This window comes from Pseudophryne corroboree, chromosome 11 (genome assembly GCF_028390025.1).
Source record: "Pseudophryne corroboree isolate aPseCor3 chromosome 11, aPseCor3.hap2, whole genome shotgun sequence".
In the NCBI taxonomy this organism is placed as follows: domain Eukaryota; kingdom Metazoa; phylum Chordata; class Amphibia; order Anura; family Myobatrachidae; genus Pseudophryne; species Pseudophryne corroboree.
In genome coordinates, this window is record NC_086454.1 from 69,160,031 (window position 1) to 69,181,289 (window position 21,259).

The 21,259-nt window shown below is 30.2% G+C and overlaps 23 non-coding genes across 23 annotated transcripts; all 23 read left to right on the forward strand.

Moving 5' to 3' along the window:
* The first annotated feature begins 55 nt into the window (after positions 1–55).
* TRNAT-AGU (transfer RNA threonine (anticodon AGU)) lies at positions 56–129 on the forward strand. The gene has a single exon. It is a non-coding gene; the product is annotated as a tRNA-Thr (tRNA).
* An 824-nt stretch (positions 130–953) lies between these two features.
* Positions 954–1,027, forward strand: TRNAT-AGU (transfer RNA threonine (anticodon AGU)). The gene has a single exon. It is a non-coding gene; the product is annotated as a tRNA-Thr (tRNA).
* An 848-nt stretch (positions 1,028–1,875) lies between these two features.
* Positions 1,876–1,949, forward strand: TRNAT-AGU (transfer RNA threonine (anticodon AGU)). Its single transcript has one exon. It is a non-coding gene; the product is annotated as a tRNA-Thr (tRNA).
* Positions 1,950–2,775: 826 nt separating this feature from the next.
* On the forward strand, positions 2,776–2,849 carry TRNAT-AGU (transfer RNA threonine (anticodon AGU)). The gene has a single exon. It is a non-coding gene; the product is annotated as a tRNA-Thr (tRNA).
* Positions 2,850–3,697: 848 nt separating this feature from the next.
* TRNAT-AGU (transfer RNA threonine (anticodon AGU)) lies at positions 3,698–3,771 on the forward strand. Its single transcript has one exon. It is a non-coding gene; the product is annotated as a tRNA-Thr (tRNA).
* An 827-nt stretch (positions 3,772–4,598) lies between these two features.
* Positions 4,599–4,672, forward strand: TRNAT-AGU (transfer RNA threonine (anticodon AGU)). The gene has a single exon. It is a non-coding gene; the product is annotated as a tRNA-Thr (tRNA).
* A 1,749-nt stretch (positions 4,673–6,421) lies between these two features.
* TRNAT-AGU (transfer RNA threonine (anticodon AGU)) lies at positions 6,422–6,495 on the forward strand. Its single transcript has one exon. It is a non-coding gene; the product is annotated as a tRNA-Thr (tRNA).
* Positions 6,496–7,343: 848 nt separating this feature from the next.
* On the forward strand, positions 7,344–7,417 carry TRNAT-AGU (transfer RNA threonine (anticodon AGU)). Its single transcript has one exon. It is a non-coding gene; the product is annotated as a tRNA-Thr (tRNA).
* Positions 7,418–8,243: 826 nt separating this feature from the next.
* On the forward strand, positions 8,244–8,317 carry TRNAT-AGU (transfer RNA threonine (anticodon AGU)). The gene has a single exon. It is a non-coding gene; the product is annotated as a tRNA-Thr (tRNA).
* Positions 8,318–9,165: 848 nt separating this feature from the next.
* TRNAT-AGU (transfer RNA threonine (anticodon AGU)) lies at positions 9,166–9,239 on the forward strand. The gene has a single exon. It is a non-coding gene; the product is annotated as a tRNA-Thr (tRNA).
* An 826-nt stretch (positions 9,240–10,065) lies between these two features.
* TRNAT-AGU (transfer RNA threonine (anticodon AGU)) lies at positions 10,066–10,139 on the forward strand. The gene has a single exon. It is a non-coding gene; the product is annotated as a tRNA-Thr (tRNA).
* An 848-nt stretch (positions 10,140–10,987) lies between these two features.
* TRNAT-AGU (transfer RNA threonine (anticodon AGU)) lies at positions 10,988–11,061 on the forward strand. Its single transcript has one exon. It is a non-coding gene; the product is annotated as a tRNA-Thr (tRNA).
* Positions 11,062–11,887: 826 nt separating this feature from the next.
* On the forward strand, positions 11,888–11,961 carry TRNAT-AGU (transfer RNA threonine (anticodon AGU)). The gene has a single exon. It is a non-coding gene; the product is annotated as a tRNA-Thr (tRNA).
* An 842-nt stretch (positions 11,962–12,803) lies between these two features.
* On the forward strand, positions 12,804–12,877 carry TRNAT-AGU (transfer RNA threonine (anticodon AGU)). The gene has a single exon. It is a non-coding gene; the product is annotated as a tRNA-Thr (tRNA).
* Positions 12,878–13,704: 827 nt separating this feature from the next.
* TRNAT-AGU (transfer RNA threonine (anticodon AGU)) lies at positions 13,705–13,778 on the forward strand. Its single transcript has one exon. It is a non-coding gene; the product is annotated as a tRNA-Thr (tRNA).
* An 841-nt stretch (positions 13,779–14,619) lies between these two features.
* TRNAT-AGU (transfer RNA threonine (anticodon AGU)) lies at positions 14,620–14,693 on the forward strand. The gene has a single exon. It is a non-coding gene; the product is annotated as a tRNA-Thr (tRNA).
* An 827-nt stretch (positions 14,694–15,520) lies between these two features.
* Positions 15,521–15,594, forward strand: TRNAT-AGU (transfer RNA threonine (anticodon AGU)). The gene has a single exon. It is a non-coding gene; the product is annotated as a tRNA-Thr (tRNA).
* Positions 15,595–16,435: 841 nt separating this feature from the next.
* Positions 16,436–16,509, forward strand: TRNAT-AGU (transfer RNA threonine (anticodon AGU)). Its single transcript has one exon. It is a non-coding gene; the product is annotated as a tRNA-Thr (tRNA).
* Positions 16,510–17,336: 827 nt separating this feature from the next.
* Positions 17,337–17,410, forward strand: TRNAT-AGU (transfer RNA threonine (anticodon AGU)). Its single transcript has one exon. It is a non-coding gene; the product is annotated as a tRNA-Thr (tRNA).
* An 841-nt stretch (positions 17,411–18,251) lies between these two features.
* TRNAT-AGU (transfer RNA threonine (anticodon AGU)) lies at positions 18,252–18,325 on the forward strand. The gene has a single exon. It is a non-coding gene; the product is annotated as a tRNA-Thr (tRNA).
* An 827-nt stretch (positions 18,326–19,152) lies between these two features.
* Positions 19,153–19,226, forward strand: TRNAT-AGU (transfer RNA threonine (anticodon AGU)). The gene has a single exon. It is a non-coding gene; the product is annotated as a tRNA-Thr (tRNA).
* Positions 19,227–20,067: 841 nt separating this feature from the next.
* Positions 20,068–20,141, forward strand: TRNAT-AGU (transfer RNA threonine (anticodon AGU)). The gene has a single exon. It is a non-coding gene; the product is annotated as a tRNA-Thr (tRNA).
* An 827-nt stretch (positions 20,142–20,968) lies between these two features.
* Positions 20,969–21,042, forward strand: TRNAT-AGU (transfer RNA threonine (anticodon AGU)). The gene has a single exon. It is a non-coding gene; the product is annotated as a tRNA-Thr (tRNA).
* Positions 21,043–21,259: the final 217 nt, after the last annotated feature.

The following is a 21,259-nucleotide window of genomic DNA, read 5'->3' on the forward strand; positions in this document are numbered from 1 at the left end:
AAATAGCATATCTTAGATATATCATTTTTCTTTGTGAAGCTCCAGGGCATCATGTGGTGCTGTGGCTTAGTTGGTTAAAGCGCCTGTCTAGTAAACAGGAGATCCTGACTTCAAATCTCAGCAGCGCTTTTCATTTATTTTCATCAACTCAGAACATAGTTTGTTGATAATTCATCACAAAAAGACATGTGAATGCTTCAGCAGCCTTTACCCTTTCTCACATGTTCAGTAATATGTACCACATTTCTAGATACAGTCCAAATCAGAAAACACAAAAAATGCAATACTCCCCTTTTTTAATATGTTATTTTGTAGAAGTAAATTGATGCCAAGGTAACTAGAAAAGAATTCCAGAAATTGCCAATCATCATGTCTGAGCAATCTCCAGGAACAATATGGTGTCCAGTCAGAGGAAATGTTTAAACAAAAGTCAGTAACAATGTGAGTTTCTCAAGATAAATTGATAGACAATTTAGTCATCAGAGTTTAGGGAGCAATAGAAAATAATGGATTATTTGTTACTTAACATAAACAATATTGTGTTAGGAAAGCAATTCCAGAAATAAATCTTTCCATTTATTGAGCAAGCTTCCAGATAAAATGTTAACAATAATTCTATCATTGAGATCTCATGTTTTCATTTCACGATTACTTTTTAACTGTATGAGTACCAACAATAGACTGACTTTAATTTCCCAGGGATGACTACATTAATAAGAACGCCATAATATCTATTACAATAAAGCATATTAACAAGTGACTTGAACAAACATTGTAAGAATGTAGGGCCTGTATATACAAAATAAAGGAGAAAAAAGCATTATATAACTTACTGTAAGTTTCCAACTGTTTAAAGAATTAATACATTACTAGTTTCAAAAAATATATAAAAATAATAAAAAATATTATACTTTAGACATATAATTTGTCATTATATGTAAGGCAGTGCAAGTGGTGCTGTGGCTTAGTTGGTTAAAGTGCCTGTCTAGTAAACAGGAGATCCTGAGTTCATATCTCAGCAGTACCTTTGCTTGATACCTTTTTATCACACCAGTATGTAGTTTTTTGTTGATGCATAACAAAATAAGATGTGTAAAACCTTTATCTGCTTTCACTTTGGCACATTTGGTCACCAATGTAAAAAAGTTTAAAGATGCCATCCATGTCAGAAGACGACAAACAACAAAACTTCACCCTATTTCAACATAAGTTAATTTGTAGAAATATGCCTATGTTAAGGTAAATAGATGAATTTTTACAAAATAGCCTTCATCATATTGGGTAAACTGCAAAATTAATTTAGAGTACATTAAAAAGAGAATAACACAGAAAGTGTTAAAATGTCTGTAAAAAAGTAAGTTTCCCAAGGTACAGTAATTTGAGAGTCAGTTTAGTCATCATAGCTAGAGAATCATTGACATTTAACCCATATTTATTTCCATAACATCCTTAAAATTGTGTTAGGAAAATACTTCTTGATGAAAAGCTAAACGTCTCTTGAAAAAGCATCAATAAAGCAATAAAGAATGCTAACCATAATTCTGACTTTTTAAAACAGAGTTCTTAATTTTACTACATGTTTTTGTTTTCTGAATATCAAAAATTAATTGACATTTATTCCCATGTAGCATTACTTACAGAGAAATCAATAAAAGTGCTAAAAAAAATTAGAAAATTACTTTGACAAGATATTTTAAGAATGAAGGTGCTGTAAATCATGAATGAAAAGAGAGAACACAACTTTCTATTTATACTCTAAATTTCCACCGGTTTGAAAAATTGATAAAGCAATAGTTATAAGAATATCAAAAATTGTTACCAAATAGCATATCTTAGATATATAATTTTTCTTTGTGAAGCTCCAGGGCATCATGTGGTGCTGTGGCTTAGTTGGTTAAAGCGCCTGTCTAGTAAACAGGAGATCCTGACTTCAAATCTCAGCAGCGCTTTTCATTTATTTTCATCAACTCAGAACATAGTTTGTTGATAATTCATCACAAAAAGACATGTGAATGCTTCAGCAGCCTTTACCCTTTCTCACATGTTCAGTAATATGTACCACATTTCTAGATACAGTCCAAATCAGAAAACACAAAAAATGCAATATTCCCCTTTTTTAATATCAGTTATTTTGTAGAAGTAAATTGATGCCAAGGTAACTAGAAAAGAATTCCAGAAATTGCCAATCATCATGTCTGAGCAATCTCCAGGAACAATATGGTGTCCAGTCAGAGGAAATGTTTAAACAAAAGTCAGTAACAATGTGAGTTTCTCAAGATAAATTGATAGACAATTTGGTCATCAGAGTTTAGGGAGCAATAGAAAATAATGGATTATTTGTTACTTAACATAAACAATATTGTGTTAGGAAAGCAATTCCAGAAATAAATCTTTCCATTTATTGAGCAAGCTTCCAGATAAAATGTTAACAATAATTCTATCATTGAGATCTCATGTTTTCATTTCACGATTACTTTTTAACTGTATGAGTACCAACAATAGACTGACTTTAATTTCCCAGGGATGACTACATTAATAAGAACGCCATAATATCTATTACAATAAAGCATATTAACAAGTGACTTGAACAAACATTGTAAGAATGTAGGGCCTGTATATACAAAATAAAGGAGAAAAAAGCATTATATAACTTACTGTAAGTTTCCAACTGTTTAAAGAATTAATAAAATACTAGTTTCAAAAAATATATAAAAATAATAAAAAATATTATACTTTAGACATATAATTTGTCATTATATGTAAGGCAGTGCAAGTGGTGCTGTGGCTTAGTTGGTTAAAGTGCCTGTCTAGTAAACAGGAGATCCTGAGTTCATATCTCAGCAGTACCTTTGCTTGATACCTTTTTATCACACCAGTATGTAGTTTTTTGTTGATGCATAACAAAATAAGATGTGTAAAACCTTTATCTGCTTTCACTTTGGCACATTTGGTCACCAATGTAAAAAAGTTTCAAGATGCCATCCATGTCAGAAGACGACAAACAACAAAACTTCACCCTATTTCAACATAAGTTAATTTGTAGAAATATGCCTATGTTAAGGTAAATAGATGAATTTTTACAAAATAGCCTTCATCATATTGGGTAAACTGCAAAATTAATTTAGAGTACATTAAAAAGAGAATAACACAGAAAGTGTTAAAATGTCTGTAAAAAAGTAAGTTTCCCAAGGTACAGTAATTTGAGAGTCAGTTTAGTCATCATAGCTAGAGAATCATTGACATTTAACCCATATTTATTTCCATAACATCCTTAAAATTGTGTTAGGAAAATACTTCTTGATGAAAAGCTAAACTTCTCTTGAAAAAGCATCAATAAAGCAATAAAGAATGCTAACCATAATTCTGACTTTTTAAAACAGAGTTCTTAATTTTACTACATGTTTTTGTTTTCTGAATATCAAAAATTAATTGACATTTATTCCCATGTAGCATTACTTACAGAGAAATCAATAAAAGTGCTAAAAAAATTTAGAAAATTACTTTGACAAGATATTTTAAGAATGAAGGTGCTGTAAATCATGAATGAAAAGAGAGAACACAACTTTCTATTTATACTCTAAATTTCCACCGGTTTGAAAAATTGATAAAGCAATAGTTATAAGACTATCAAAAATTGTTACCAAATAGCATATCTTAGATATATCATTTTTCTTTGTGAAGCTCCAGGGCATCATGTGGTGCTGTGGCTTAGTTGGTTAAAGCGCCTGTCTAGTAAACAGGAGATCCTGACTTCAAATCTCAGCAGCGCTTTTCATTTATTTTCATCAACTCAGAACATAGTTTGTTGATAATTCATCACAAAAAGACATGTGAATGCTTCAGCAGCCTTTACCCTTTCTCACATGTTCAGTAATATGTACCACATTTCTAGATACAGTCCAAATCAGAAAACACAAAAAATGCAATATTCCCCTTTTTTAATATCAGTTATTTTGTAGAAGTAAATTGATGCCAAGGTAACTAGAAAAGAATTCCAGAAATTGCCAATCATCATGTCTGAGCAATCTCCAGGAACAATATGGTGTCCAGTCAGAGGAAATGTTTAAACAAAAGTCAGTAACAATGTGAGTTTCTCAAGATAAATTGATAGACAATTTAGTCATCAGAGTTTAGGGAGCAATAGAAAATAATGGATTATTTGTTACTTAACATAAACAATATTGTGTTAGGAAAGCAATTCCAGAAATAAATCTTTCCATTTATTGAGCAAGCTTCCAGATAAAATGTTAACAATAATTCTATCATTGAGATCTCATGTTTTCATTTCACGATTACTTTTTAACTGTATGAGTACCAACAATAGACTGACTTTAATTTCCCAGGGATGACTACATTAATAAGAACGCCATAATATCTATTACAATAAAGCATATTAACAAGTGACTTGAACAAACATTGTAAGAATGTAGAGCCTGTATTTACAAAATAAAGGAGAAAAAAGCATTATATAACTTACTGTAAGTTTCCAACTGTTTAAAGAATTAATAAAATACTAGTTTCAAAAAAATATATAAAAATAATAAAAAATATTATACTTTAGACATATAATTTGTCATTATATGTAAGGCAGTGCAAGTGGTGCTGTGGCTTAGTTGGTTAAAGTGCCTGTCTAGTAAACAGGAGATCCTGAGTTCATATCTCAGCAGTACCTTTGCTTGATACCTTTTTATCACACCAGTATGTAGTTTTTTGTTGATGCATAACAAAATAAGATGTGTAAAACCTTTATCTGCTTTCACTTTGGCACATTTGGTCACCAATGTAAAAAAGTTTAAAGATGCCATCCATGTCAGAAGACGACAAACAACAAAACTTCACCCTATTTCAACATAAGTTAATTTGTAGAAATATGCCTATGTTAAGGTAAATAGATGAATTTTTACAAAATAGCCTTCATCATATTGGGTAAACTGCAAAATTAATTTAGAGTACATTAAAAAGAGAATAACACAGAAAGTGTTAAAATGTCTGTAAAAAAGTAAGTTTCCCAAGGTACAGTAATTTGAGAGTCAGTTTAGTCATCATAGCTAGAGAATCATTGACATTTAACCCATATTTATTTCCATAACATCCTTAAAATTGTGTTAGGAAAATACTTCTTGATGAAAAGCTAAACTTCTCTTGAAAAAGCATCAATAAAGCAATAAAGAATGCTAACCATAATTCTGACTTTTTAAAACAGAGTTCTTAATTTTACTACATGTTTTTGTTTTCTGAATATCAAAAATTAATTGACATTTATTCCCATGTAGCATTACTTACAGAGAAATCAATAAAAGTGCTAAAAAAATTTAGAAAATTACTTTGACAAGATATTTTAAGAATGAAGGTGCTGTAAATCATGAATGAAAAGAGAGAACACAACTTTCTATTTATACTCTAAATTTCCACCGGTTTGAAAAATTGATAAAGCAATAGTTATAAGAATATCAAAAATTGTTACCAAATAGCATATCTTAGATATATCATTTTTCTTTGTGAAGCTCCAGGGCATCATGTGGTGCTGTGGCTTCGTTGGTTAAAGCGCCTGTCTAGTAAACAGGAGATCCTGACTTCAAATCTCAGCAGCGCTTTTCATTTATTTTCATCAACTCAGAACATAGTTTGTTGATAATTCATCACAAAAAGACATGTGAATGCTTCAGCAGCCTTTACCCTTTCTCACATGTTCAGTAATATGTACCACATTTCTAGATACAGTCCAAATCAGAAAACACAAAAAAATGCAATATTCCCCTTTTTTAATATCAGTTATTTTGTAGAAGTAAATTGATGCCAAGGTAACTAGAAAAGAATTCCAGAAATTGCCAATCATCATGTCTGAGCAATCTCCAGGAACAATATGGTGTCCAGTCAGAGGAAATGTTTAAACAAAAGTCAGTAACAATGTGAGTTTCTCAAGATAAATTGATAGACAATTTAGTCATCAGAGTTTAGGGAGCAATAGAAAATAATGGATTATTTGTTACTTAACATAAACAATATTGTGTTAGGAAAGCAATTCCAGAAATAAATCTTTCCATTTATTGAGCAAGCTTCCAGATAAAATGTTAACAATAATTCTATCATTGAGATCTCATGTTTTCATTTCACGATTACTTTTTAACTGTATGAGTACCAACAATAGACTGACTTTAATTTCCCAGGGATGACTACATTAATAAGAACGCCATAATATCTATTACAATAAAGCATATTAACAAGTGACTTGAACAAACATTGTAAGAATGTAGGGCCTGTATATACAAAATAAAGGAGAAAAAAGCATTATATAACTTACTGTAAGTTTCCAACTGTTTAAAGAATTAATAAAATACTAGTTTCAAAAAATATATAAAAATAATAAAAAATATTATACTTTAGACATATAATTTGTCATTATATGTAAGGCAGTGCAAGTGGTGCTGTGGCTTAGTTGGTTAAAGTGCCTGTCTAGTAAACAGGAGATCCTGAGTTCATATCTCAGCAGTACCTTTGCTTGATACCTTTTTATCACACCAGTATGTAGTTTTTTGTTGATGCATAACAAAATAAGATGTGTAAAACCTTTATCTGCTTTCACTTTGGCACATTTGGTCACCAATGTAAAAAAGTTTAAAGATGCCATCCATGTCAGAAGACGACAAACAACAAAACTTCACCCTATTTCAACATAAGTTAATTTGTAGAAATATGCCTATGTTAAGGTAAATAGATGAATTTTTACAAAATAGCCTTCATCATATTGGGTAAACTGCAAAATTAATTTAGAGTACATTAAAAAGAGAATAACACAGAAAGTGTTAAAATGTCTGTAAAAAAGTAAGTTTCCCAAGGTACAGTAATTTGAGAGTCAGTTTAGTCATCATAGCTAGAGAATCATTGACATTTAACCCATATTTATTTCCATAGCATCCTTAAAATTGTGTTAGGAAAATACTTCTTGATGAAAAGCTAAACTTCTCTTGAAAAAGCATCAATAAAGCAATAAAGAATGCTAACCATAATTCTGACTTTTTAAAACAGAGTTCTTAATTTTACTACATGTTTTTGTTTTCTGAATATCAAAAATTAATTGACATTTATTCCCATGTAGCATTACTTACAGAGAAATCAATAAAAGTGCTAAAAAATTTTAGAAAATTACTTTGACAAGATATTTTAAGAATGAAGGTGCTGTAAATCATGAATGAAAAGAGAGAACACAACTTTCTATTTATACTCTAAATTTCCACCGGTTTGAAAAATTGATAAAGCAATAGTTATAAGAATATCAAAAATTGTTACCAAATAGCATATCTTAGATATATCATTTTTCTTTGTGAAGCTCCAGGGCATCATGTGGTGCTGTGGCTTAGTTGGTTAAAGCGCCTGTCTAGTAAACAGGAGATCCTGACTTCAAATCTCAGCAGCGCTTTTCATTTATTTTCATCAACTCAGAACATAGTTTGTTGATAATTCATCACAAAAAGACATGTGAATGCTTCAGCAGCCTTTACCCTTTCTCACATGTTCAGTAATATGTACCACATTTCTAGATACAGTCCAAATCAGAAAACACAAAAAATGCAATATTCCCCTTTTTTAATATCAGTTATTTTGTAGAAGTAAATTGATGCCAAGGTAACTAGAAAAGAATTCCAGAAATTGCCAATCATCATGTCTGAGCAATCTCCAGGAACAATATGGTGTCCAGTCAGAGGAAATTTTTAAACAAAAGTCAGTAACAATGTGAGTTTCTCAAGATAAATTGATAGACAATTTAGTCATCAGAGTTTAGGGAGCAATAGAAAATAATGGATTATTTGTTACTTAACATAAACAATATTGTGTTAGGAAAGCAATTCCAGAAATAAATCTTTCCATTTATTGAGCAAGCTTCCAGATAAAATGTTAACAATAATTCTATCATTGAGATCTCATGTTTTCATTTCACGATTACTTTTTAACTGTATGAGTACCAACAATAGACTGACTTTAATTTCCCAGGGATGACTACATTAATAAGAACGCCATAATATCTATTACAATAAAGCATATTAACAAGTGACTTGAACAAACATTGTAAGAATGTAGGGCCTGTATATACAAAATAAAGGAGAAAAAAGCATTATATAACTTACTGTAAGTTTCCAACTGTTTAAAGAATTAATAAAATACTAGTTTCAAAAAATATATAAAAATAATAAAAAATATTATACTTTAGACATATAATTTGTCATTATATGTAAGGCAGTGCAAGTGGTGCTGTGGCTTAGTTGGTTAAAGTGCCTGTCTAGTAAACAGGAGATCCTGAGTTCATATCTCAGCAGTACCTTTGCTTGATACCTTTTTATCACACCAGTATGTAGTTTTTTGTTGATGCATAACAAAATAAGATGTGTAAAACCTTTATCTGCTTTCACTTTGGCACATTTGGTCACCAATGTAAAAAAGTTTAAAGATGCCATCCATGTCAGAAGACGACAAACAACAAAACTTCACCCTATTTCAACATAAGTTAATTTGTAGAAATATGCCTATGTTAAGGTAAATAGATGAATTTTTACAAAATAGCCTTCATCATATTGGGTAAACTGCAAAATTAATTTAGAGTACATTAAAAAGAGAATAACACAGAAAGTGTTAAAATGTCTGTAAAAAAGTAAGTTTCCCAAGGTACAGTAATTTGAGAGTCAGTTTAGTCATCATAGCTAGAGAATCATTGACATTTAACCCATATTTATTTCCATAACATCCTTAAAATTGTGTTAGGAAAATACTTCTTGATGAAAAGCTAAACTTCTCTTGAAAAAGCATCAATAAAGCAATAAAGAATGCTAACCATAATTCTGACTTTTTAAAACAGAGTTCTTAATTTTACTACATGTTTTTGTTTTCTGAATATCAAAAATTAATTGACATTTATTCCCATGTAGCATTACTTACAGAGAAATCAATAAAAGTGCTAAAAAAATTTAGAAAATTACTTTGACAAGATATTTTAAGAATGAAGGTGCTGTAAATCATGAATGAAAAGAGAGAACACAACTTTCTATTTATACTCTAAATTTCCACCGGTTTGAAAAATTGATAAAGCAATAGTTATAAGAATATCAAAAATTGTTACCAAATAGCATATCTTAGATATATCATTTTTCTTTGTGAAGCTCCAGGGCATCATGTGGTGCTGTGGCTTAGTTGGTTAAAGCGCCTGTCTAGTAAACAGGAGATCCTGACTTCAAATCTCAGCAGCGCTTTTCATTTATTTTCATCAACTCAGAACATAGTTTGTTGATAATTCATCACAAAAAGACATGTGAATGCTTCAGCAGCCTTTACCCTTTCTCACATGTTCAGTAATATGTACCACATTTCTAGATACAGTCCAAATCAGAAAACACAAAAAATGCAATATTCCCCTTTTTTAATATCAGTTATTTTGTAGAAGTAAATTGATGCCAAGGTAACTAGAAAAGAATTCCAGAAATTGCCAATCATCATGTCTGAGCAATCTCCAGGAACAATATGGTGTCCAGTCAGAGGAAATTTTTAAACAAAAGTCAGTAACAATGTGAGTTTCTCAAGATAAATTGATAGACAATTTAGTCATCAGAGTTTAGGGAGCAATAGAAAATAATGGATTATTTGTTACTTAACATAAACAATATTGTGTTAGGAAAGCAATTCCAGAAATAAATCTTTCCATTTATTGAGCAAGCTTCCAGATAAAATGTTAACAATAATTCTATCATTGAGATCTCATGTTTTCATTTCACGATTACTTTTTAACTGTATGAGTACCAACAATAGACTGACTTTAATTTCCCAGGGATGACTACATTAATAAGAACGCCATAATATCTATTACAATAAAGCATATTAACAAGTGACTTGAACAAACATTGTAAGAATGTAGGGCCTGTATATACAAAATAAAGGAGAAAAAAGCATTATATAACTTACTGTAAGTTTCCAACTGTTTAAAGAATTAATAAAATACTAGTTTCAAAAAATATATAAAAATAATAAAAAATATTATACTTTAGACATATAATTTGTCATTATATGTAAGGCAGTGCAAGTGGTGCTGTGGCTTAGTTGGTTAAAGTGCCTGTCTAGTAAACAGGAGATCCTGAGTTCATATCTCAGCAGTACCTTTGCTTGATACCTTTTTATCACACCAGTATGTAGTTTTTTGTTGATGCATAACAAAATAAGATGTGTAAATCCTTTATCTGCTTTCACTTTGGCACATTTGGTCACCAATGTAAAAAAGTTTAAAGATGCCATCCATGTCAGAAGACGACAAACAACAAAACTTCACCCTATTTCAACATAAGTTAATTTGTAGAAATATGCCTATGTTAAGGTAAATAGATGAATTTTTACAAAATAGCCTTCATCATATTGGGTAAACTGCAAAATTAATTTAGAGTACATTAAAAAGAGAATAACACAGAAAGTGTTAAAATGTCTGTAAAAAAGTAAGTTTCCCAAGGTACAGTAATTTGAGAGTCAGTTTAGTCATCATAGCTAGAGAATCATTGACATTTAACCCATATTTATTTCCATAACATCCTTAAAATTGTGTTAGGAAAATACTTCTTGATGAAAAGCTAAACTTCTCTTGAAAAAGCATCAATAAAGCAATAAAGAATGCTAACCATAATTCTGACTTTTTAAAACAGAGTTCTTAATTTTACTACATGTTTTTGTTTTCTGAATATCAAAAATTAATTGACATTTATTCCCATGTAGCATTACTTACAGAGAAATCAATAAAAGTGCTAAAAAAATTTAGAAAATTACTTTGACAAGATATTTTAAGAATGAAGGTGCTGTAAATCATGAATGAAAAGAGAGAACACAACTTTCTATTTATACTCTAAATTTCCACCGGTTTGAAAAATTGATAAAGCAATAGTTATAAGAATATCAAAAATTGTTACCAAATAGCATATCTTAGATATATCATTTTTCTTTGTGAAGCTTCAGGGCATCATGTGGTGCTGTGGCTTAGTTGGTTAAAGCGCCTGTCTAGTAAACAGGAGATCCTGACTTCAAATCTCAGCAGCGCTTTTCATTTATTTTCATCAACTCAGAACATAGTTTGTTGATAATTCATCACAAAAAGACATGTGAATGCTTCAGCAGCCTTTACCCTTTCTCACATGTTCAGTAATATGTACCACATTTCTAGATACAGTCCAAATCAGAAAACACAAAAAATGCAATATTCCCCTTTTTTAATATCAGTTATTTTGTAGAAGTAAATTGATGCCAAGGTAACTAGAAAAGAATTCCAGAAATTGCCAATCATCATGTCTGAGCAATCTCCAGGAACAATATGGTGTCCAGTCAGAGGAAATGTTTAAACAAAAGTCAGTAACAATGTGAGTTTCTCAAGATAAATTGATAGACAATTTAGTCATCAGAGTTTAGGGAGCAATAGAAAATAATGGATTATTTGTTACTTAACATAAACAATATTGTGTTAGGAAAGCAATTCCAGAAATAAATCTTTCCATTTATTGAGCAAGCTTCCAGATAAAATGTTAACAATAATTCTATCATTGAGATCTCATGTTTTCATTTCACGATGACTTTTTAACTGTATGAGTACCAACAATAGACTGACTTTAATTTCCCAGGGATGACTACATTAATAAGAACGCCATAATATCTATTACAATAAAGCATATTAACAAGTGACTTGAACAAACATTGTAAGAATGTAGGGCCTGTATATACAAAATAAAGGAGAAAAAAGCATTATATAACTTACTGTAAGTTTCCAACTGTTTAAAGAATTAATAAAATACTAGTTTCAAAAAATATATAAAAATAATAAAAAATATTATACTTTAGACATATAATTTGTCATTATATGTAAGGCAGTGCAAGTGGTGCTGTGGCTTAGTTGGTTAAAGTGCCTGTCTAGTAAACAGGAGATCCTGAGTTCATATCTCAGCAGTACCTTTGCTTGATACCTTTTTATCACACCAGTATGTAGTTTTTTGTTGATGCATAACAAAATAAGATGTGTAAAACCTTTATCTGCTTTCACTTTGGCACATTTGGTCACCAATGTAAAAAAGTTTAAAGATGCCATCCATGTCAGAAGACGACAAACAACAAAACTTCACCCTATTTCAACATAAGTTAATTTGTAGAAATATGCCTATGTTAAGGTAAATAGATGAATTTTTACAAAATAGCCTTCATCATATTGGGTAAACTGCAAAATTAATTTAGAGTACATTAAAAAGAGAATAACACAGAAAGTGTTAAAATGTCTGTAAAAAAGTAAGTTTCCCAAGGTACAGTAATTTGAGAGTCAGTTTAGTCATCATAGCTAGAGAATCATTGACATTTAACCCATATTTATTTCCATAACATCCTTAAAATTGTGTTAGGAAAATACTTCTTGATGAAAAGCTAAACTTCTCTTGAAAAAGCATCAATAAAGAATGCTAACCATAATTCTGACTTTTTAAAACAGAGTTCTTAATTTTACTACATGTTTTTGTTTTCTGAATATCAAAAATTAATTGACATTTATTCCCATGTAGCATTACTTACAGAGAAATCAATAAAAGTGATAAAAAAAAAATTAGAAAATTACTTTGACAAGATATTTTAAGAATGAAGGTGCTGTAAATCATGAATGAAAAGAGAGAACACAACTTTCTATTTATACTCTAAATTTCCACCGGTTTGAAAAATTGATAAAGCAATAGTTATAAGAATATCAAAAATTGTTACCAAATAGCATATCTTAGATATATCATTTTTCTTTGTGAAGCTTCAGGGCATCATGTGGTGCTGTGGCTTAGTTGGTTAAAGCGCCTGTCTAGTAAACAGGAGATCCTGAGTTCAAATCTCAGCAGCGCCTTTCATTTATTTTCATCAACTCAGAACATAGTTTGTTGATAATTCATCACAAAAAGACATGTGAATGCTTCAGCAGCCTTTACCCTTTCTCACATGTTCAGTAATATGTACCACATTTCTAGATACAGTCCAAATCAGAAAACACAAAAAAATGCAATATTCCCCTTTTTTAATATCAGTTATTTTGTAGAAGTAAATTGATGCCAAGGTAACTAGAAAAGAATTCCAGAAATTGCCAATCATCATGTCTGAGCAATCTCCAGGAACAATATGGTGTCCAGTCAGAGGAAATGTTTAAACAAAAGTCAGTAACAATGTGAGTTTCTCAAGATAAATTTATAGACAATTTAGTCATCAGAGTTTAGGGAGCAATAGAAAATAATGGATTATTTGTTACTTAACATAAACAATATTGTGTTAGGAAAGCAATTCCAGAAATAAATCTTTCATTTATCGAGCAAGCTTCCAGATAAAATGTTAACAATAATTCTATCATTGAGATCTCATGTTTTCATTTCACGATTACTTTTTAACTGTATGAGTACCAACAATAGACTGACTTTAATTTCCCAGGGATGACTACATTAATAAGAACGCCATAATATCTATTACAATAAAGCATATTAACAAGTGACTTGAACAAACATTGTAAGAATGTAGGGCCTGTATATACAAAATAAAGGAGAAAAACGCATTATATAACTTACTGTAAGTTTCCAACTGTTTAAAGAATTAATAAAATACTAGTTTCAAAAAAATATATAAAAATAATAAAAAATATTATACTTTTGACATATAATTTGTCATTATATGTAAGGCAGTGCAAGTGGTGCTGTGGCTTAGTTGGTTAAAGTGCCTGTCTAGTAAACAGGAGATCCTGAGTTCATATCTCAGCAGTACCTTTGCTTGATACCTTTTTATCACACCAGTATGTAGTTTTTTGTTGATGCATAACAAAATAAGATGTGTAAAACCTTTATCTGCTTTCACTTTGGCACATTTGGTCACCAATGTAAAAAAGTTTAAAGATGCCATCCATGTCAGAAGACGACAAACAACAAAACTTCACCCTATTTCAACATAAGTTAATTTGTAGAAATATGCCTATGTTAAGGTAAATAGATGAATTTTTACAAAATAGCCTTCATCATATTGGGTAAACTGCAAAATTAATTTAGAGTACATTAAAAAGAGAATAACACAGAAAGTGTTAAAATGTCTGTAAAAAAGTAAGTTTCCCAAGGTACAGTAATTTGAGAGTCAGTTTAGTCATCATAGCTAGAGAATCATTGACATTTAACCCATATTTATTTCCATAACATCCTTAAAATTGTGTTAGGAAAATACTTCTTGATGAAAAGCTAAACTTCTCTTGAAAAAGCATCAATAAAGAATGCTAACCATAATTCTGACTTTTTAAAACAGAGTTCTTAATTTTACTACATGTTTTTGTTTTCTGAATATCAAAAATTAATTGACATTTATTCCCATGTAGCATTACTTACAGAGAAATCAATAAAAGTGCTAAAAAAAAAATAGAAAATTACTTTGACAAGATATTTTAAGAATGAAGGTGCTGTAAATCATGAATGAAAAGAGAGAACACAACTTTCTATTTATACTCTAAATTTCCACCGGTTTGAAAAATTGATAAAGCAATAGTTATAAGAATATCAGAAATTGTTACCAAATAGCATATCTTAGATGTATCATTTTTCTTTGTGAAGCTCCAGGGCATCATGTGGTGCTGTGGCTTAGTTGGTTAAAGCGCCTGTCTAGTAAACAGGAGATCCTGACTTCAAATCTCAGCAGCGCTTTTCATTTATTTTCATCAACTCAGAACATAGTTTGTTGATAATTCATCACAAAAAGACATGTGAATGCTTCAGCAGCCTTTACCCTTTCTCACGTGTTCAGTAATATGTACCACATTTCTAGATACAGTCCAAATCAGAAAACACAAAAAATGCAATATTCCCCTTTTTTAATATCAGTTATTTTGTAGAAGTAAATTGATGCCAAGGTAACTAGAAAAGAATTCCAGAAATTGCCAATCATCATGTCTGAGCAATCTCCAGGAACAATATGGTGTCCAGTCAGAGGAAATGTTTAAACAAAAGTCAGTAACAATGTGAGTTTCTCAAGATAAATTGATAGACAATTTAGTCATCAGAGTTTAGGGAGCAATAGAAAATAATGGATTATTTGTTACTTAACATAAACAATATTGTGTTAGGAAAGCAATTCCAGAAATAAATCTTTCCATTTATTGAGCAAGCTTCCAGATAAAATGTTAACAATAATTCTATCATTGAGATCTCATGTTTTCATTTCACGATTACTTTTTAACTGTATGAGTACCAACAATAGACTGACTTTAATTTCCCAGGGATGACTACATTAATAAGAACGCCATAATATCTATTACAATAAAGCATATTAACAAGTGACTTGAACAAACATTGTAAGAATGTAGAGCCTGTATTTACAAAATAAAGGAGAAAAAAGCATTATATAACTTACTGTAAGTTTCCAACTGTTTAAAGAATTAATAAAATACTAGTTTCAAAAAAATATATAAAAATAATAAAAAATATTATACTTTAGACATATAATTTGTCATTATATGTAAGGCAGTGCAAGTGGTGCTGTGGCTTAGTTGGTTAAAGTGCCTGTCTAGTAAACAGGAGATCCTGAGTTCATATCTCAGCAGTACCTTTGCTTGATACCTTTTTATCACACCAGTATGTAGTTTTTTGTTGATGCATAACAAAATAAGATGTGTAAAACCTTTATCTGCTTTCACTTTGGCACATTTGGTCACCAATGTAAAAAAGTTTAAAGATGCCATCCATGTCAGAAGACGACAAACAACAAAACTTCACCCTATTTCAACATAAGTTAATTTGTAGAAATATGCCTATGTTAAGGTAAATAGATGAATTTTTACAAAATAGCCTTCATCATATTGGGTAAACTGCAAAATTAATTTAGAGTACATTAAAAAGAGAATAACACAGAAAGTGTTAAAATGTCTGTAAAAAAGTAAGTTTCCCAAGGTACAGTAATTTGAGAGTCAGTTTAGTCATCATAGCTAGAGAATCATTGACATTTAACCCATATTTATTTCCATAACATCCTTAAAATTGTGTTAGGAAAATACTTCTTGATGAAAAGCTAAACTTCTCTTGAAAAAGCATCAATAAAGAATGCTAACCATAATTCTGACTTTTTAAAACAGAGTTCTTAATTTTACTACATGTTTTTGTTTTCTGAATATCAAAAATTAATTGACATTTATTCCCATGTAGCATTACTTACAGAGAAATCAATAAAAGTGCTAAAAAAAAATTAGAAAATTACTTTGACAAGATATTTTAAGAATGAAGGTGCTGTAAATCATGAATGAAAAGAGAGAACACAACTTTCTATTTATACTCTAAATTTCCACCGGTTTGAAAAATTGATAAAGCAATAGTTATAAGAATATCAAAAATTGTTACCAAATAGCATATCTTAGATATATCATTTTTCTTTGAGAAGCTTCAGGGCATCATGTGGTGCTGTGGCTTAGTTGGTTAAAGCGCCTGTCTAGTAAACAGGAGATCCTGAGTTCAAATCTCAGCAGCGCCTTTCATTTATTTTCATCAACTCAGAACATAGTTTGTTGATAATTCATCACAAAAAGACATGTGAATGCTTCAGCAGCCTTTACCCTTTCTCACATGTTCAGTAATATGTACCACATTTCTAGATACAGTCCAAATCAGAAAACACAAAAAATGCAATATTCCCCTTTTTTAATATCAGTTATTTTGTAGAAGTAAATTGATGCCAAGTTAACTAGAAAAGAATTCCAGAAATTGCCAACCATCATGTCTGAGCAATCTCCAGGAACAATATGGTGTCCAGTCAGAGGAAATGTTTAAACAAAAGTCAGTAACAATGTGAGTTTCTCAAGATAAATTGATAGACAATTTAGTCATCAGAGTTTAGGGAGCAATAGAAAATAATGGATTATTTGTTACTTAACATAAACAATATTGTGTTAGGAAAGCAATTCCAGAAATAAATCTTTCCATTTATCGAGCAAGCTTCCAGATAAAATGTTAACAATAATTCTATCATTGAGATCTCATGTTTTCATTTCACGATTACTTTTTAACTGTATGAGTACCAACAATAGACTGACTTTAATTTCCCAGGGATGACTACATTAATAAGAACGCCATAATATCTATTACAATAAAGCATATTAACAAGTGACTTGAACAAACATTGTAAGAATGTAGAGCCTGTATTTACAAAATAAAGGAGAAAAAAGCATTATATAACTTACTGTAAGTTTCCAACTGTTTAAAGAATTAATAAAATACTAGTTTCAAAAAAATATATAAAAATAATAAAAAATATTATACTTTAGACATATAATTTGTCATTATATGTAAGGCAGTGCAAGTGGTGCTGTGGCTTAGTTGGTTAAAGTGCCTGTCTAGTAAACAGGAGATCCTGAGTTCATATCTCAGCAGTACCTTTGCTTGATACCTTTTTATCACACCAGTATGTAGTTTTTTGTTGATGCATAACAAAATAAGATGTGTAAAACCTTTATCTGCTTTCACTTTGGCACATTTGGTCACCAATGTAAAAAAGTTTAAAGATGCCATCCATGTCAGAAGACGACAAACAACAAAACTTCACCCTATTTCAACATAAGTTAATTTGTAGAAATATGCCTATGTTAAGGTAAATAGATGAATTTTTACAAAATAGCCTTCATCATATTGGGTAAACTGCAAAATTAATTTAGAGTACATTAAAAAGAGAATAACACAGAAAGTGTTAAAATGTCTGTAAAAAAGTAAGTTTCCCAAGGTACAGTAATTTGAGAGTCAGTTTAGTCATCATAGCTAGAGAATCATTGACATTTAACCCATATTTATTTCCATAACATCCTTAAAATTGTGTTAGGAAAATACTTCTTGATGAAAAGCTAAACTTCTCTTAAAAAAGCATCAATAAAGAATGCTAACCATAATTCTGACTTTTTAAAACAGAGTTCTTAATTTTACTACATGTTTTTGTTTTCTGAATATCAAAAATTAATTGACATTTATTCCCATGTAGCATTACTTACAGAGAAATCAATAAAAGTGCTAAAAAAAAATTAGAAAATTACTTTGACAAGATATTTTAAGAATGAAGGTGCTGTAAATCATGAATGAAAAGAGAGAACACAACTTTCTATTTATACTCTAAATTTCCACCGGTTTGAAAAATTGATAAAGCAATAGTTATAAGAATATCAAAAATTGTTACCAAATAGCATATCTTAGATATATCATTTTTCTTTGTGAAGCTTCAGGGCATCATGTGGTGCTGTGGCTTAGTTGGTTAAAGCGCCTGTCTAGTAAACAGGAGATCCTGAGTTCAAATCTCAGCAGCGCCTTTCATTTATTTTCATCAACTCAGAACATAGTTTGTTGATAATTCATCACAAAAAGACATGTGAATGCTTCAGCAGCCTTTACCCTTTCTCACATGTTCAGTAATATGTACCACATTTCTAGATACAGTCCAAATCAGAAAACACAAAAAATGCAATATTCCCCTTTTTTAATATCAGTTATTTTGTAGAAGTAAATTGATGCCAAGTTAACTAGAAAAGAATTCCAGAAATTGCCAATCATCATGTCTGAGCAATCTCCAGGAACAATATGGTGTCCAGTCAGAGGAAATGTTTAAACAAAAGTCAGTAACAATGTGAGTTTCTCAAGATAAATTGATAGACAATTTAGTCATCAGAGTTTAGGGAGCAATAGAAAATAATGGATTATTTGTTACTTAACATAAACAATATTGTGTTAGGAAAGCAATTCCAGAAATAAATCTTTCCATTTATCGAGCAAGCTTCCAGATAAAATGTTAACAATAATTCTATCATTGAGATCTCATGTTTTCATTTCACGATTACTTTTTAACTGTATGAGTACCAACAATAGACTGACTTTAATTTCCCAGGGATGACTACATTAATAAGAACGCCATAATATCTATTACAATAAAGCATATTAACAAGTGACTTGAACAAACATTGTAAGAATGTAGAGCCTGTATTTACAAAATAAAGGAGAAAAAAGCATTATATAACTTACTGTAAGTTTCCAACTGTTTAAAGAATTAATAAAATACTAGTTTCAAAAAAATATATAAAAATAATAAAAAATATTATACTTTAGACATATAATTTGTCATTATATGTAAGGCAGTGCAAGTGGTGCTGTGGCTTAGTTGGTTAAAGTGCCTGTCTAGTAAACAGGAGATCCTGAGTTCATATCTCAGCAGTACCTTTGCTTGATACCTTTTTATCACACCAGTATGTAGTTTTTTGTTGATGCATAACAAAATAAGATGTGTAAAACCTTTATCTGCTTTCACTTTGGCACATTTGGTCACCAATGTAAAAAAGTTTAAAGATGCCATCCATGTCAGAAGACGACAAACAACAAAACTTCACCCTATTTCAACATAAGTTAATTTGTAGAAATATGCCTATGTTAAGGTAAATAGATGATTTTTTACAAAATAGCCTTCATCATATTGGGTAAACTGCAAAATTAATTTAGAGTACATTAAAAAGAGAATAACACAGAAAGTGTTAAAATGTCTGTAAAAAAGTAAGTTTCCCAAGGTACAGTAATTTGAGAGTCAGTTTAGTCATCATAGCTAGAGAATCATTGACATTTAACCCATATTTATTTCCATAACATCCTTAAAATTGTGTTAGGAAAATACTTCTTGATGAAAAGCTAAACTTCTCTTGAAAAAGCATCAATAAAGAATGCTAACCATAATTCTGACTTTTTAAAACAGAGTTCTTAATTTTACTACATGTTTTTGTTTTCTGAATATCAAAAATTAATTGACATTTATTCCCATGTAGCATTACTTACAGAGAAATCAATAAAAGTGCTAAAAAAAAATTAGAAAATTACTTTGACAAGATATTTTAAGAATGAAGGTGCTGTAAATCATGAATGAAAAGAGAGAACACAACTTTCTATTTATACTCTAAATTTCCACCGGTTTGAAAAATTGATAAAGCAATAGTTATAAGAATATCAAAAATTGTTACCAAATAGCATATCTTAGATATATCATTTTTCTTTGTGAAGCTTCAGGGCATCATGTGGTGCTGTGGCTTAGTTGGTTAAAGCGCCTGTCTAGTAAACAGGAGATCCTGAGTTCAAATCTCAGCAGCGCCTTTCATTTATTTTCATCAACTCAGAACATAGTTTGTTGATAATTCATCACAAAAAGACATGTGAATGCTTCAGCAGCCTTTACCCTTTCTCACATGTTCAGTAATATGTACCACATTTCTAGATACAGTCCAAATCAGAAAACACAAAAAATGCAATATTCCCCTTTTTTAATATCAGTTATTTTGTAGAAGTAAATTGATGCCAAGTTAACTAGAAAAGAATTCCAGAAATTGCCAATCATCATGTCTGAGCAATCTCCAGGAACAATATGGTGTCCAGTCAGAGGAAATGTTTAAACAAAAGTCAGTAACAATGTGAGTTTCTCAAGATAAATTGATAGACAATTTAGTCATCAGAGTTTAGGGAGCAATAGAAAATAATGGATTATTTGTTACTTAACATAAACAATATTGTGTTAGGAAAGCAATTCCAGAAATAAATCTTTCCATTTATCGAGCAAGCTTCCAGATAAAATGTTAACAATAATTCTATCATTGAGATCTCATGTTTTCATTTCACGATTACTTTTTAACTGTATGAGTACCAACAATAGACTGACTTTAATTTCCCAGGGATGACTACATTAATAAGAACGCCATAATATCTATTACAATAAAGCATATTAACAAGTGACTTGAACAAACATTGTAAGAATGTAGAGCCTGTATTTACAAAATAAAGGAGAAAAAAGCATTATATAACTTACTGTAAGTTTCCAACTGTTTAAAGAATTAATAAAATACTAGTTTCAAAAAAATATATAAAAATAATAAAAAATATTATACTTTAGACATATAATTTGTCATTATATGTAAGGCAGTGCAAGTGGTGCTGTGGCTTAGTTGGTTAAAGTGCCTGTCTAGTAAACAGGAGATCCTGAGTTCATATCTCAGCAGTACCTTTGCTTGATACCTTTTTATCACACCAGTATGTAGTTTTTTGTTGATGCATAACAAAATAAGATGTGTAAAACCTTTATCTGCTTTCACTTTGGCACATTTGGTCACCAATGTAAAAAAGTTTAAAGATGCCATCCATGTCAGAAGACGACAAACAACAAAACTTCACCCTATTTCAACATAAGTTAATTTGTAGAAATATGCCTATGTTAAGGTAAA